Source organism: Stomoxys calcitrans, chromosome 2, assembly GCF_963082655.1.
Source record: "Stomoxys calcitrans chromosome 2, idStoCalc2.1, whole genome shotgun sequence".
NCBI lineage: Eukaryota > Metazoa > Arthropoda > Insecta > Diptera > Muscidae > Stomoxys > Stomoxys calcitrans.
In genome coordinates this window covers 199,188,385-199,204,612 of record NC_081553.1, presented here as the reverse complement: position 1 = coordinate 199,204,612, position 16,228 = coordinate 199,188,385, and the positions used below count along the sequence as shown (strand labels likewise).

The 16,228-nt window shown below is 41.1% G+C and overlaps 1 protein-coding gene across 2 annotated transcripts in view; it reads left to right on the top strand.

Moving 5' to 3' along the window:
• The first annotated feature begins 4,886 nt into the window (after window positions 1-4,886).
• The window catches only part of LOC106082845 (lutropin-choriogonadotropic hormone receptor), a 178,418-nt gene continuing 167,076 nt past the window's right edge, over window positions 4,887-16,228 (top strand). For both annotated transcript variants that reach the window (XM_059362421.1, XM_013245576.2), the window contains exon 1: window positions 4,887-5,160. The gene's annotated coding sequence lies outside the window, so the exon portion shown is untranslated. The remainder of the gene's footprint in view (window positions 5,161-16,228) is intronic.

Here is a 16,228-nt window from a genome sequence, read left to right as displayed (position 1 = left end):
TGTCAAACATCTTCAGCTTGGTCTATAATTTAACCATGAATCGTCTTACAAATCACCAACTCTTGCAAATTATTGAATTTTATTATCAAAATGCGTTAAAATACAATACAAACAAATTTTGCCACGAACATTCCACCAAAGAACAGGGGCAAAATGCGTGCTCTGTTAAGAAAGTTTATCGCGCGCTTCTTCCATTCCATCGTCGAAGCTCATTTTTGGTGCAATTTATGGGCTGGTGGCATCATTGGACCATACTTCTTCAAAGATGATGCGAATCGTAACGTTACTGTGAATGGTGAGCGCTATCGTAGGATGATATTCAACTTTTTTTTTTGCCCAAAATGCAAAAGCTTGACTTGACAATGCATCCACAAAAAGTCATCATTGCACCGTACTTCTTCGAAGATGGTGCTAATCTTAACGTGACTGTGACTGGCGAGCGCTATCGTGAGATGATTTCCTATTTTTTTTTTTCAACAAGACGGTGTCACATGCCACTCAGCACACGAAAGGTTAGGTTAGATTTAAGTGGCAGTCTGCCATCAGACTCACTTAGACGTTTTCGTCCATTGTTGTTGTTGTTGTTGTATCAGTGTGTTATACGCTGAGGCGGCAGCCCTTGCCAATGAATAACTTGCGAATGTCTCAAAGAAATGTGAACGTAAAGTGGAACTTCTTCTGACTGCCAGAACGGGACACACACACACAAGGTGTTCTATAGTCTCTTCTTCGTCGACGTCCTCGCAGCTTCTTCAAAAGTCTTTACTAGCAGCTTTCAGTCTGTCAGCATGTTTTCCGATTAGACAGTGATCTGTCATGACGGACACAATGGCTGAGATGTCTGTTCTAGCCAGTGACAGCAAAGCGATAGACCTCTTCTACCTCTAGATTTGGCCACATAGTTTTGAAAAGCTCGCAGCCCCCTCTTTGTGACCATCTATCATTCGTTGTCTTTCGGGCATGGTCCTGAAATCTTAGCTTACATGTCGCTTGAGGCATACCCACAGATTCCAGTATATCTGGAATGTGTGGGTAGTTCCTAGTCTCGCAAGCTCGTCTGCTTTACATTTCTCTGGGATATCTCTGATGCCCGGCACCCAGAACAGTGAATTTTGTACTGTTCAGCCATCTCGTTCAACCAGCCTCTGCGACAGTCGAGGGCGGTTTTTGAGTTCAGAAATAGATTCTCCATGGACTTAATGGCTGCCTGGCTGTTTGAGAAGATTTTTGTGTCAATCGTCGTAATGACATTTTATTTTAGCCAATGTACCACTTTCTTAATTGCAAGAATCTCCGCTAGATACACTGCAGTGAACGGGTAGCCTTTTCGATATGACTGGTTCTAGATCTTTAGAGTACCATCCGTATAGAAGTTTATATAACTTCTGTTACCAGGGATATCGTAGTTCCAATCGGTTCTATCAGGAATAATGCTACAATACTTTTTATCAAAAAGCGGCTCAGGAAGGGTGTAATCCACACTGCCTGGGACATCGGACATTTTATTAAGGATAACACAGTGTCCATAGCCGCCATATGACCAAAGGTATTTATGAAATGAAAGGTATTTACTATAGGCCATGAGCACGAGGAACTACTTTGGCGCCGTTTGACCTAGTTGAGACCTCGGCTTAAGAAGGCAGTGAACGCAGCAATTGGTGTAGCCGCAATGTCCAGAGGCAATAGATGTAGCATTCTATTCAGTCCATCAGATGGTGTCATCCTCAGTGCGGCTGTGATGCACAAACAAGTCATCCTTTGGAAACGGTTGAGTATTGAACAATAGGTAAACTTTTTAAGCGCCGTCCACCAGACCACAACACCATAGAGTATTATAGGTCAGACAACTGCAGTATATACCCAATGTATGACGCGCGGTCTAAACCCCCAACTTTGACCAATGGCTCTCTTGCAGTTGTATAGGGCAAGAGTTGCCCTTCTTGCTCTTTCCAAAATGTTGGATTTGAAGTTTAATTTCCTGTCCAGCAAAATACCCAGGTATTTTGCGTTTTCTGTAAATGGAACATTCTCTCCACCCAAGGAGACAGGTTCCACAGTAGGCAACTTGTATCTCCTTCTGAAAAGAACTACTTCTGTATTGCACGGATTTATACCTAGACCACTTTGGGTTGCCCACTTCGCCTTTGCACGTAGAGTTTCCTGAAGTATATCTCGTTGTTGTTGTTGTGCCAGTGTGTTGTACACTGAGGCGGCAGCCCTTGCCAATGATCAATCCGGTATGTACATGGGATTACCATTGCCATTGCCACGTCACCAGCATACACCTCCTAAAGTAAACTTCCTTGAGGTGTTCCTCTGCTGACCCATTTTTTTATATCCACAGATCCCAAGCCTGCCGTAATGCATCCTTTAGTAAGTAAGTTATTAAAAACTATTCTTACGATGCTTAGAAACTCCAACTCCTTCATGATTGACGTTGGTTTATATTATTGAAAGCTCCATCAATGTCAAGAAATGCTACCAGAGAGAGAACCCTCTAGTAGCCGACTAGGTTGGGAAGGGCTGTTTCAGTGGATCTGCCTTTACTATCTGCATGCTGGTGCCGCGACAGCCGATCTCCAGGGATCTTTGCCCTAAGATATCTTTTCATCAATCTCTCAAGAGTCTTCAGCATAAAGGATGATAGACTAATAGGGCGAAAATCCTTCGCCTTCGTCTGGTAAGGTTTTTCCGCTTTCAGAATGAAAATCACCTTCGTGTCCCTCCATTCCACAGACATTCTGATACAGTCAGAGTATATCTCCCTAAGCCAGAGAACCAGCCTATCAGACACAGCTTGTAGTTCAACCGGTGATACATCATCAGGGCCTGGAGCCTTAAAGGAGTCGAAACTTCTTGTCGCCCAAAGGATTTTCGTTTCAGAATCAGCATACCAGTGACAACCAACGTTGTCCATTGGAGAATTTCCCGGGAAATGTGTATCACCGAGTAGTTCTTGTGTTTCCTCACTAGACATTGTCCATACATATACCCCACCGTAATGGGTCTCGAGGAAAGAATCTTCCTCAGCCTAGAGCTCTCAGATTTATCCTCCACGGAGCTGCAGAATTTTACCCAGAATTTGTCCTGAGCCTTTCTCCGCTCGGCCTTTTATTTTCTTAGCTCAGCCTTATAGATGTCCCAACCGTGTGGTGCTCTTGTGGCTTTTGCTCTGTTGAAGAGTTTTCTGCAGTCCTTCCTTAGACCAACCAGATCTGGCGTCTACCATGGTGGTCGCTGTTTGCCCCTTGGCTTGGCACTAGATGACATAATCGAGTCATTCAGGGTCTTCGTAGTTCTTGTGTTTCCTCACTAGACATTGTCCATACATTCGCTCACTTCTGAATATATCCCTCCGTAATGGGTCTCGAGGACAGAATCTTCCTTAGCCTAGAGATCTCGGATTTATCCTCCACGGAGCTGCAGAATTTTACCCAGCATTTGTCCTGAGCCTTTCTCCGCTCGGCCTTCTATTTTCTTAGCTCAGCCTTATAGATGTCCCAACCGTGTGGTGCTCTTGTAGCTTTTGCTCTGTTGAAGAGTTTTCTGCAGTCCTTCCTTAGACCAACCAGATCTGGCGTCTACCATGGTGGTCGCTGTTTGCCTCTTGGCTTGACACTAGGTTAAACAATCGGGTCATTCAGGGCATACGTTATCCGCTTAACCACTACGTCTATATCCTCCCCAGTTTTCACTTCCTTTTCTGGTCTAGAAGGGATAGACGTGCAGAATTTATGCCGAAATGTATCCCAATCCGCCTTTCTTCTGTTTAGCCGAGGGACCACTTCTTCAGTATTTTCTCCAAGTTTGAAACCAACACATCCCAGGCTAAGTTGGCCTATATCATGATATATCACCCTTTATATCGATTTTTCGATAAGAAAACTTAAGTTCATGAAGGTCGGTATTAACAGAAGTGCCGAGTTAGTATAAAGCCATCTCCTTATTTAAGAGTTTGAGTCCATAAATGCGCTTTTACTACCCATTTTCGCCGTAACAGTGATTTGCATGGTACCCTCAACATCTGAGGTTGAACCAGATCTGACCATATTTGTATGCAGCTGCCATACAGGCCTGTTTTCCGATTGAAGGCATTGAACGTACAAAAGCCGTATTTCTTACCTAGAATTTACGAAATTTGGAAGATGTCCCTTAACACTAGTACCAGTTACAGTCAACAACAGAACTTACGCCCTTGAAACAGTATTTGGCCCCTCAATATCGCTGGTTTTATTCTGCACTCTTAACGAATACACGGAAGCGACAAGAAGGGATATAGTTTTGAGTTATTCGTGTCAAATGTTTCAGTAATTAACTTGGTATTTATATAATGGAAAAACCTAACAAAAATGGAGGTCAGTCTACCAACCTACCATCAGATCAATTTAATTGGTACCATCTACCAATTTAAGTAGAAACCTACCAAAAACAGCAACACTGGTTAAAGAACCTCAAATAATTCAATGCAACATTCTTTAACATGTAAACAAACAAAGCAACACTGATTAAAGCACCTTAAATAATTCAACACAACATTCTTTAATATGTAAACAAACAAAGCTCTGCCTCTGACGTTGACAACAAAGTGGCAAATTTACTATTTCCATCTCTTGTCACTTTCCCTCTCACTTCTTTGAATGCCAGCTGCTCAGTCTTCTCAGTTTCATCGAAATACTTCAATCGGTTGCACGCAAAATTAGGCCCTTATAAAAGATTTTAATTGATAAGTGTTAAAAACTAGGAAAGTGATTAAAACTTACACTTAAAAATGTTAGAAGTCAAAGGAAAAATGAAGTCCATTAATTTTTTAAGAGATTTATTTGCAAATTTATTAAAAATGCATTGCAATTTGCAAAAAAAGAATCGGCAAAAGTCCATGCATTATGCTGGGCTGCGGTTTTCGCGTTTGTGCTGTGTGTGTGTATCCGTTGGCAATGTTGTTTTGTTTTTGTGCAAAGAGAGTGAAAGAGAGAGAGAGAGTTGAAAGATGAGAGATCTTAACCAAAGAAAACTAATAAAAATGACAGCTTGGCTAACATTCGCAAAAATGTCGCAAATTGAGCAAGAAAAAGAACATAAAGTAAAATTTTTGTATATTATGAACAAAATCCTTCTCTCATAAGAATAAATCAATAAATAATGGAGCTCGAATTGTAATGGGTAAGTTTACATAAGTGTGCAGATTAGTTTAATCAACAAACTGACAAAATATTTATAACATTTTCTTCGAAGGATGGGAGCATTTCCATTTTGCCAATTCGTTTATAATCGAAATCTTCTTCTTCTTATATGAAAATCAATTTGTGTTTGTGTGTTTGTCGGTTTGTTTGTTGTGGGTTTGTAAATTTGTTTGTTCCATTTAGACTCTAAAACGGCTGAACCGATTTCTTAAAATTTTCACAGATCGTGGGGAATGGTCTGGAAGGAACAATAGGCTATATATTTTTTCATATAGGAAGGGGGGCGGACCCTCCCCCTTACCCCAAAAGTATCACCCAAAAATAAAAGTGCACCGATAGGGGCAATATGGGACTCAAATGAAAGGTTTTGAAGGGTAGAACACGAATAAGGTATTAAAAATTGGGTCCAAGTACCCAGGATGTCGCTCTAACCCCAAAACACCTCCAACAGACAAATTTAACGTGCGTTTCAATATGGGACTCAAATGAAAGATATTCGTGAATAGATTTCGAATTTGTCATACAAAATCAGATCGAAGTATAGGGGGTCACCACACCCAGCAAAAAACGCCCCAAAGGAGCATACTAGTCAATCACGACTATATGGGACTCGGTTTGTTCGTGTGTTTCGTATAGACTCAAAAACAAGAGAACCGATTTTCTCGAAGTTTTTACAGATTGTGTAGGTTGGTCTGGAAGGAAACATAGGCTATGGAATTTTTCGATAATGGTAGAGGGGCGCACCCTCCTTCGTATCCCAAAACCACCAGCCAAAATCAAAAGTGGACTGATCGGAACAATATGGGTATCAGATGTAAGGTATTGGAGAGTAGAATACGAATACGATATTAAAATTTGAGTCTAAGCACCCAGCGGGCCGCCCCAACCCCAAAACTATCCCAAACAGACATATTGGACGTTCATGTCAAATGAACTCAAATGGGACTCGGTTTGTTCGTGTGTTTCGTATAGACTCAAAAACAAAAAAACCGATTTTCTCGAAGTTTTTACAGATTGTGCAGGTTTGTCTGGAAGGAAACATAGGCTATAGAATTTTTCGATAATGGTGAGGGGCGCACCCTCATTCTTATCCCAAAACCACCACCCAAAATCAAAAGTGGACCGATCGGAACAATATGGGTATCAGATGTAAGGTATTGGAGAGTAGAATACGAATACGGTATTAAAATTTGAGTCTAAGCACCCAGCGGGCCGCCCCAACCCCAAAACTCTCCCAAACAGACATATTGGATGTTCATGTCAAATGAACTCAAATGAAAGGTATTCGGAAGGCGAAAAAATTTAGTCCATGTTATGGGTGATTTTCCCACCCCCACAAAATCCCCCCAAATGGGCATATTAGCTGATCGTGGCTATATGAGAGTCAAATGAAAGCAAGTAGGGGACTCAAATGGAAGTTATTTGCGAGTGGAAGAGGAATACAGTTGTGGGGCCAAGTATTTGTGGGTAAGTCCCAAATCACCTATTTCCCGAACATATCAATATGGGGCTCAAATGAAAGGGCTATAGAAGTAAAAAAACGAATTGAATACCTATTTTTAGGGCAAAGTGGCGGAGTGCCAATTCCAACCCCATGGCAACTTTAGGCTTAAATGAAAGGTATTTAGGAATAGAGCAAGAAATTGACATTCATATTTGGGCGTAATGTCTAAGGTATCATCCCACTCCCAAAAAGCACTGCCCGTCAGATGGATATATAGGCCAATCACGAGAATATGGGCCAAAAATTAAACAGGATTTTTTTTACCTACTATGGTAATATGGGACTCATATAACGAGTATTTGAGAGTACAGCGCGAAGGTTATATTTATTTTAAGGTTCAAGTGTCACACCCAAAATACACCCTAAACCGGATATATTTTTTACCCATTACAATATAGGAGTCCAAAGAAAGGTATAAGGGAGTAGAGCAAAAATTAGCCCAAACACATTTGATTAAAGATCAGGGCCCAAGTTCTCACAGTCCTGTCCGATTCAAATATAAGGACCTCCCTTTTGCATAACTTCTATGCATGGCATAGTACCTCACAAATATCACTAATCTATGGAGGGGCTTATCACCACTTAACATTTGTCCTTTGTTTTCGCCAGGATTTGAATTCACGCAGTTTGCATCATTGGAGGACTTGCTTACCTCTGCGCTTCAATGAAACGAATTTGATTTCCGCATTCGGGGCGAAATGTCCCCAACTTAAAACTCTACGAGAATAGGACTTATAGGACCATATTCTGATATATTTAACTGCTATTGTGGTATAAGTGGTGCATTTTTACCGGATTTTGGGGATATGTTGTTGGTATCCAAAGCTCTACACGTTTGAAGGCTAATTCTTTTTACTTGTTTTCAATTTGTTTTTATGGTTAAAGACCCATTAGAGCAGCATTTAATATCCGATTTCAAACGCGTAAAGGTAGCCGCTTAAAATGTTTGCGCATATACTTCTTATTGATGTAGTTCGTTGGGGATTGCAAATGGGCCATATGGGTTCAGATTTGGATATAGCCACCATACAAACCGATCCCCCGATTTGAATTCTTGAGACCCTAGGAGCCAATTTTCATCCAATTTGGCTAAAATTTGAAACAAAAACTTGAGTTATGACTTCCAACATCCATGCCAAGTATGATACAAATCGGTCTATAAGCCGATCTCAGGATTTGACTTCTTGAGCCCCTAGGAGCCTCAATTTTAATTCGATTTGGCTAAAATTTGGAACAAAGACTTGAGTTACGACTTCCAACATCCATGTCAAGTATGATCCAAATCGATCTATAAACAGATATAGCCCCCATATAAACTGATCCCCGGATTTGATTTCTTGAGCCCTTAGAAGCCTCAATTTTCATCCGATCTGGCTGAAATTTGAAAAAATAACTTGTGTTATGATTTCCAACATCCATGTCAAGAATGATCCAAATCGATCAATAAACCGATATAGCCTCCATATAAACTGATCCCCGGATTTTATTTCTTGAGCCCTTAGAAGCCTCAATTTTCATCTGATTTGGCTGAAATTTGAATAAATAAACTTGTGTTATGATTTCCAACATCCATACCAAGTATGATCCGAATAGGTCTATAAACAGATATAGCCCCATTGACTTGATTTGGCTGAAATTTGGCCTAAAACCCTATCTTATGACTTACAACATCAGTGCCAAGTTTTATCCGAATCGGTCCATATGGTGATAAAGGCCCTCTAAGTACCGATATCCCGATATGACTTCTTGAGACCAAAATAATTCAAATACAAACTCAGTTAAAAAGGGTTCATTTTTAGCGGAATCCATGGTGGTGGGTAACCAAGATTAGGCCCAGCCGAACTTAACACGCTTTCACTTGTTTTGAGAGCGGGAACACAATTAATGTTTTAAATCTAAGGATCGATCTATATGAGGGCTGTATGCAGATATAGTACGATCTAGGCCATAGTCGGCACGAATATAGCGACCTTTGGGTAATGAATTCGACTTTTGTTAGCCTAAGACCAAGAGATCGGCCTATATGGGGGCTATATTAACATATAATTCGATCTAGATAAAACTCACCGTGCATATTGCCAAATTTCAGCAAAATCGACTAATAATTGTGGCTTGTGTGGGCCTAAGACCTTTCGTCGGGAGATATATAGGAGCTATATCCAACTATAGGCCGAGCTGGAATATATTTGGCACGAATATTGAGGGACATTATACAAATCACTGTGCCTAATTTCAACTAAATCGGTATAGAAGTGCCGCTTTTATGAGTCTAAGACCCTAAATCGGGAGATGGGTCTTTATGGGGACTATATCAAGATTTAGGCCGATATAGCCCATTTTTGAACTAAACCTGCTTATTTTTGAAGAATGTAACGTGATTTCAACAGACAGATGAACCAAAATGGCTAGATCGTCTTAGTGTTTGCATAGGCCAGTAATAAAAAACTTTGTTGGGTGTGTTGTAAACGGAATTTTATACTCACCACCGAATGTAATCATCCACTGAGACTGCCTGCTGGTTAATATCTCAGACTGATATACCCGGAGAATGATTCTTGAGAATTCTTTAAATAATGCCTGTGTCAACATTTATTCTATTTTTGGACTATGTGTGCAAAAACATCAACTGGGATGTCCCTATTTGCCTACATTCTTAAATCTGCCTGTGCCAACGTTTATTTCTTTTTTGGACTACCTGTGCATGTATGAGTGCAGTGCACTAACGGCAACAACATCATGTGTCTCTTCCTTATTATAAAATACTGATAGTAAGTACATCAACAACCTTTTCTCGCCACTGGACTGCAACAACAACGTTTTGTCACGTGTTGTAGATACACAACAAGTGACAAAACGTCGTGTTGCTGGTGGATGTTGATGTTTGATGTATTGGGTTGCCCAAACAGTAATTGCGGATTTTTCATATTGTCGGCGTTGAGAAATTTTTTCACAGCTTGTGACTCTGTAATTGCATTCTTTCTTCTGTCAGTTATCAGCTGTTACTTTTAGCTTGCTTTAGAAAAAAAGTGCGCGAAATTTTGTTTACATTTGTTTGTTTGGCGTCAATTTTAATATGGAGCTCACAAAGGAGCATTTTCGTTATATTTTACTTTATTATTTTCGTAAAGGAACACACGCGGAGCAGGTTGCTAAAAAGTTACGAGAAGTGTATGGTGATAAAGCCTTAAAAGGAAGACAGTGTCAAAATTGGTTTCGCAAATTTCTCTGGAGATTTTTCACTTAAAGATGAGCCACGTTCAGGTCGGCAAAATGAAGTTGATGATGACCAAATCAAAGCATTAATCGAGTCATGTAACTGAGCGTAAGATAGGAGAGAAGTTAAATATACCAAAATCGACCATTAATTATCACATAAAAAGTCTTGGACTGGTGAAAAAGCTTGTTATTTGGGTACCACATGTATTGAAGGAAATTCATTTAACAAACCGAATCAACGCTTGTGATATACACCTTAAACGAAATGAATTCGATCCATTTTTAAAACGAATCATAACTGGAGATGAAAAATGGATTGTTTACAACAACGTTAGTTGAAAACGATCATGGTCCTAGCATGGTGAACCAGCTCAAACCACTTCAAAGGCTGATACCCACCAAAAGAAGGTTATGGATTGGAAGGGTGTGGTATATTTTGAGCTGCTTCCAAGGAACCAAACGATTAATTCGGATGTTTACTGTCAACAATTGGACAAATTGAGAATTTGTCAATCGTAAAGGTGTCATATTCCACCAGGACAACGCTAGACCGCACACATCTTTGGTCACTCGCCAAAAACTGAGTGAGCTTGGCTGGGAACTTTTGATGCATCCACCATATAGCCCTGACCTTGCACCATCAGACTACCATTTATTTCGATCTTTGCAGAACTCCTTAAATGGTAAAACTTTCGGCAATGATGAGGCCATAAAATCGCACTTGATTCAGTTTTTTGCACATAAAGGCCAGAAGTTCTATGAGCGTGGAATACTAAATTTGCCAAGAAGATGGCAAAAGGTTATCGAACAAAATGGCAATTATATATTTGATTAAAGTTCATTCTAAGTTTTATTAAAAATGAATTTACTTTCTTTTAAAAAATCCGCAATTACTTTTTGGGCAACCAATAAATACTGATAGTAAGTACATCAACAACAGCTTCACGTCATTGGACTGCAACAACAACGTTTTGTCACGTGTAGTAGATACAAAACAAGTGACAAAACGCCGTGTTGCTGGTGGATGCTGTTGTTTGATATATAATAAGCGGTTTTGTTGTAATATACTCCTATGAAACACAATACAGATAGCATTAATTGCTTGTATGTTCTTTTGTTTTGCACCCCACTCTGGATGCGATCAGGTAATTTCTTTTAATTTTTTTCCTCTTTGATTTTATTCAAAGTTACTCTCCTTGTAACAATCTTTTCCTAAATTGACCAGCAGCTATTTTTAGCAAACAACAGACTTTTATACAGTCAGCCTGTTGTTCTTAAATTGCACACCTTTATGTTATAACAGCAGTAAAATGAACTGCAAACTATCAGCAGACAGAGTTTGCTATTATCAACAGGCTTTTTTCGATGAGTGTAGAAACCCACAGCATTGTACACTTATAGGAAAACACTTCAGATTTTACCCAACATAAGAATCTTTGTTCGTTTAAAAAGTTTTCGATTTGTATTCTCTGTTTGGTGGTGGAATCTATTGAAAACCTAAAATTATTGCCCTATTCCCCATAATTTCCCACCAGCCCAAATGGAATATTTTCAAAATAAATCATAAGTTATGCCATTTCTTTGATTATATCATCGTCCCCATATACATACGTGGAAAGCAATGAAACTCTTTTCCTCTCCGTATTCAGCGTCTTTCTTGGCGGGTCTCATTCTTTTCTTTGTTTTGTCAATGATACAGATCAAACATTAACATTTTCTTTAATAAATTAAATTAACATCCAATTGTAAATTAGATGAGACGCAATTATCAATTCGTAAAATGACACATAATGCAGGGGAGGGTGGAGCACAACATCATTTGTATTGTTTATCTCTTGGTGGGATAGAATAGACAAAAACGCACCATCATCTTGTCAAGCACCCAATCCATCGAATAATCCCAACACCCGGTGAGTGTGATAAATTCTATTTAATAAAGCAACCAAAACATTTGTTAAACAAACACTTTGTCACAATCGAAAATAATTATGAAGTTAGAAACGAATGCTTGTGGTGGAGAAGAAACGAGGATGAGTGACGTGATTGATATAAAAATCAAGAGAAAAAAAGTAAAAAAGGCATACAGTCAAAAAAGCTAGAAACTAGATATGAAAGTTCACGACTTTTGGACTATTGATGAGAGAGAGAGCAGTATAAAATGTTAATAAAGTAAATAAAATAATGTTCCCGGAATGTTTTAGTTTCAACAAAACTTATTAGTACTACAGTGAATGACATTGAAGATTAAATAAGCCAAAATTTTAATCACAGAGCTGAAAATTATAGAAGGAACTTGCATATATATTGAATGTAACTAAGAGTTCAATTTGAGCATGGTTAACGGAAAAGTCGTAAACGAACTGACATGAAAAATCCGAATATTGTCTTCTCCGATTCGCAAAGAGAGTTGAAGAAAAGAACTCCGGTCATTTAGGCGATTGCGATTTTACAAACGGAGAGAAATAAGAATATGGAATGCCATCATTAGACCAAGTTTTTTGTTTGCTGCTCTGGAAAGGAATATACTTTACGCATGTGACTAGTACGTCTTCCGCCTTATGCCGGTCTGCGCTGCTTCCAACGGTACCGACTGAAAACCCAACCCGTGTCACCTCTGGGGATTAAACCTCCTTGGAACCTCTTTCGCATTACTTCGAGGTCGACCCCATATCTGGTGATTATCCATATTATCTTTGTTGTGTCAGCGTTCAGACCTCCGCATTCTCTACGCCCCTGCGTCCAGCTCCTGCGCAGTACTTGTTCGACGTATCTCATCACAATTCTCATTTGTTTCTCTTTTGAGACGAGCTTAATGATCGAAGACTTGTGCAATGGAAAAGGAAAGCCAGAGATCACAACATACCAAACACTAGTGCACGCGTTTCGTATTTTGTTAGAATACTTTTGAAACATATTAGGTATGGAGACTTCAAGGGTCCGTACTTTCCGTAATTATATCGAATATGGTGCGAAAACGTGTCTACGATGTAAGAACGTTACTAATACAAGGTTGATAAATAATTTTATTTCACAATTTTTCGTTTGTTTCTCTTTCGAGATGAGTTTAGGTTAGGTTAGGTTGAATGGGATGACCATCAAAGGTGAGTTCACTCGGAGGCTAGTTTGGCACTTTGTGGTATCCTAGAGAGAGAAAGGGTAGAGAAAGAAGATGTGAGACCTCGCACTAGAGGTTATACAGGAATAAAAGAGGAGGAAAGGAAAGACAGGAGGAGTGGAGAACACGAGCGGGGGGTGAAGAAACGCCCGTCCCCACGCTTGTGACACCTCCCATCGGAACCATCCTGTTCCCTCAACAAACATCAGCAGATATACCAGAGGTACGTTCACAAGTTCACCCAGATCACAGAAGAAAGGAGAGCCTACGTCTCTGCGGATTCGGACAGGAACACAGCAAGTGCTCAACAGTCTCATTCTCATCCTCTTGGAGGCAACTGCTACAGTAGTCATTGTGCGGTATCCCCATGCTCGCCGCCAAGCGGCCTATAGCACAGTGTCCGGTTATGACCCCTGTCAAGGTACTCATCGATCTCTTATCGAACGCCAGCAACACCCTCGTCCTCCCCTGGTCGATGACTGGCCATAGCGTCTTCGCAGCCCGGCAACCATCAACCGAGTCCCACCCCTCCACCGCCCTGGCCATCCCATCTACTGTGTTTATTAGCTCGACAAAAGGCACGTAGGCAAGACCAATGACTGGACCGCCCGGCACAGACGAACCCCTCCAGGCGCACTCATCCGCCCTCTCATTTCCTGGAATCCCCTCATGCCCAGGAACCCATGTCACATCGTGGGTCCGGAGTCTATTCAGGGATTCCAAATAATCCGCCACGCATCTCGACCTCACCATCCTCGACCCTAAGGCCTTGAGCTCCGCCATACTGTCCACATAAATTCTGAGTTTCGAGGGCGGTAAGCCACTTACCAGAATTTCTCTTGTGCCTACTGCAATGACACAGACTTCTGCCTCGAAATGATTCAAAACAATCCGGCATGCATCTCGACCCTAAGACCTTGAGCGCCGCCATATTGTCCACATAAATTCTGAGTTTCGAGGGCGGAATTTTTCTTGCAGCCACTGCAATGGCACAGACCTCTGCCTTGAGATGGGTTTAATTATTGAAGGTTTTTACAATGGAAAAGGAAAGCCATAGATCGCCAACCACTATGGGACGAGTTTCGTCTTTGGTTAGAAGACTTCCCAAAAATATTAATTGTGGATGTTTCAAGGGCCATAAGTTGGCTTTCGATACCTCCCAGTTCTTACTGGCTTCAACCATCCTCTAGACTTTTGCCAACGTCTTTTGACCCAGCACTCGCAGTGGAAGAATATGTGTTCCACATCGTTTGCAACCTCTAGGTCACCACAAATACACTAGCTAAAAGAGCATTTGCCTGTTCTGTGTAGATATTTCCGGAAGTAACCATGACTTGTCAACATCCGCGTAACGTAATAGTTAATATCGCCGTGGTTCCTTTCTCTCCACATCCGTTCATTGGGTATAAGTCGTCGCTACCACCTGGCTCGATTCTCATTCGTCCACCTTTGTTGCCAACTCTCGATAGTCTTCTCGCCTATGGCCCGGGTATGATCCGTTTGTATCCCACCCTGTCCTCTCTGGATGTTGCACCTCGCGGTGTAGAGCTTATCGCGCTCCATAACCTGTAGGTCTGTCGGAACCATTCTGGTTATCACAAGGGCTGGGGAAACCGCCACTGTACGGTAGGATGAAAAGACCCTAAGAACCATCGTCCTCTGTACAGAGAGCAGGGATTTCACTCGGCATACTATCTGCAGTTTCTGGCGCCATAGTTCGCCCCCATAGAGGAGGATTTGCACGGAAAAGGTCCGCTTTGTATTCAGCCAGATCCTTAGATATTTGACGGATCTCTTGGTCTTCACCAGTATGTCGGCTATGCGTTTATCCACTTCCACTGGGAAAATTTTTTTCGTTAGGAGTAACATCTCCCTGAAGCGGCTATTCGGGCTATTGTGACTTAATTTCGTACAAAATGTAAATTGTAAGACATTGAACAACCAACACACTTAAGTAGCGTGTAAATTGAAGAAAATATCGCAGCTGTATCGGCCAGTGTTAATGGGCTATCAATGCATCCAGAATGCATGATATGTGGTTTCAACAAGACGGTGCTACATGCCACACAGCACGCGTGACAATGGACTTATTGAGAGGTGAGTTCGGTTAACATTTTATTTCACGTTCGGGACCGGTCAATTGGCTGACTAAAACTTGCGATTTATCGCCTTAAGATTATTTTTGTGGGCCTATGTTGGAGCTCATTGGAAGACAACATTGAAGCACTTATTCGTAGAGATACGATCGAAATGTTGGAAAGTGTATGCCGAGATTGGACTAAACGGATGGACCATTTGAGGCGCAGTCACGGTCAACATGAGCATGAAATGAGAGCTTGGAGGACGTCAGATCATCAAGAGGACAATTGGCCTAGAGTAGTGGTTCCTTTGACTAGCCGCCTCTACCATCTCCAACACTTCTCTGAGAGCTCCGATTGTGGACTTTCCTGCCCGAAAGCCATTTTGTCTCATTGAGAGTTCATCTCCCTCAATGATGGTGTTGCTGTAGTTTTATAAGTCTCTCCAAAAGCTGACCGGCCGTATTCAGCATACAGAGTGGCGTGTATGCCTTGCCCTCTCTTCCATACGTGGAAAAACACCTTAAAGTAGGAACCGGTTTAACATTCGAAAAGAAGAAATTCCGTTCAGTTTTTAGCTATCTGGCTGATGACCTCGGTCAGTATTCCGTCGAAATCGGGGGCTTTTCTGCTTTGGAGGCTGTAGTCTTCATTCTTTAGCTCTTCTATCGTAAACGGGCTTATTTTGTCTGTAGACTCCTTATAAACTGCATCTTCTTTTCGGTTGTGACGAGAGAAGTGTCTGTGGACTATATTTCCATTGTTCTTCCTTCCATTATCGCTGTTGGGAAGATAACAGAATGGGTCGCCTGAAGGTTCCACTGTTTCCAATGAGAATGTCAGTTCATGAGACCATGTTTAGAACGCGTCTTCCTCCAATCGCCAGCTACTATATAAGGCCCGCCTTCGATCTCATCAAGTTTTTCGTCGAAGGCATCGATACTGAGATAGCAGTTAAGCAACGTGAAGTAATCTAGTTGCACCCAGGTGTAACCGGTTCCATTTGGGCTGTTTTTAGGTGAGATACCTTTGCGGTATGGAATCCAGACAACAGCTGTCTTCGTGAGATCCTCAAGTCAGGACCCTTGTTTTGTTTCGCAATATTGCTCGCTTATAACTATGATGTCGGCACGTT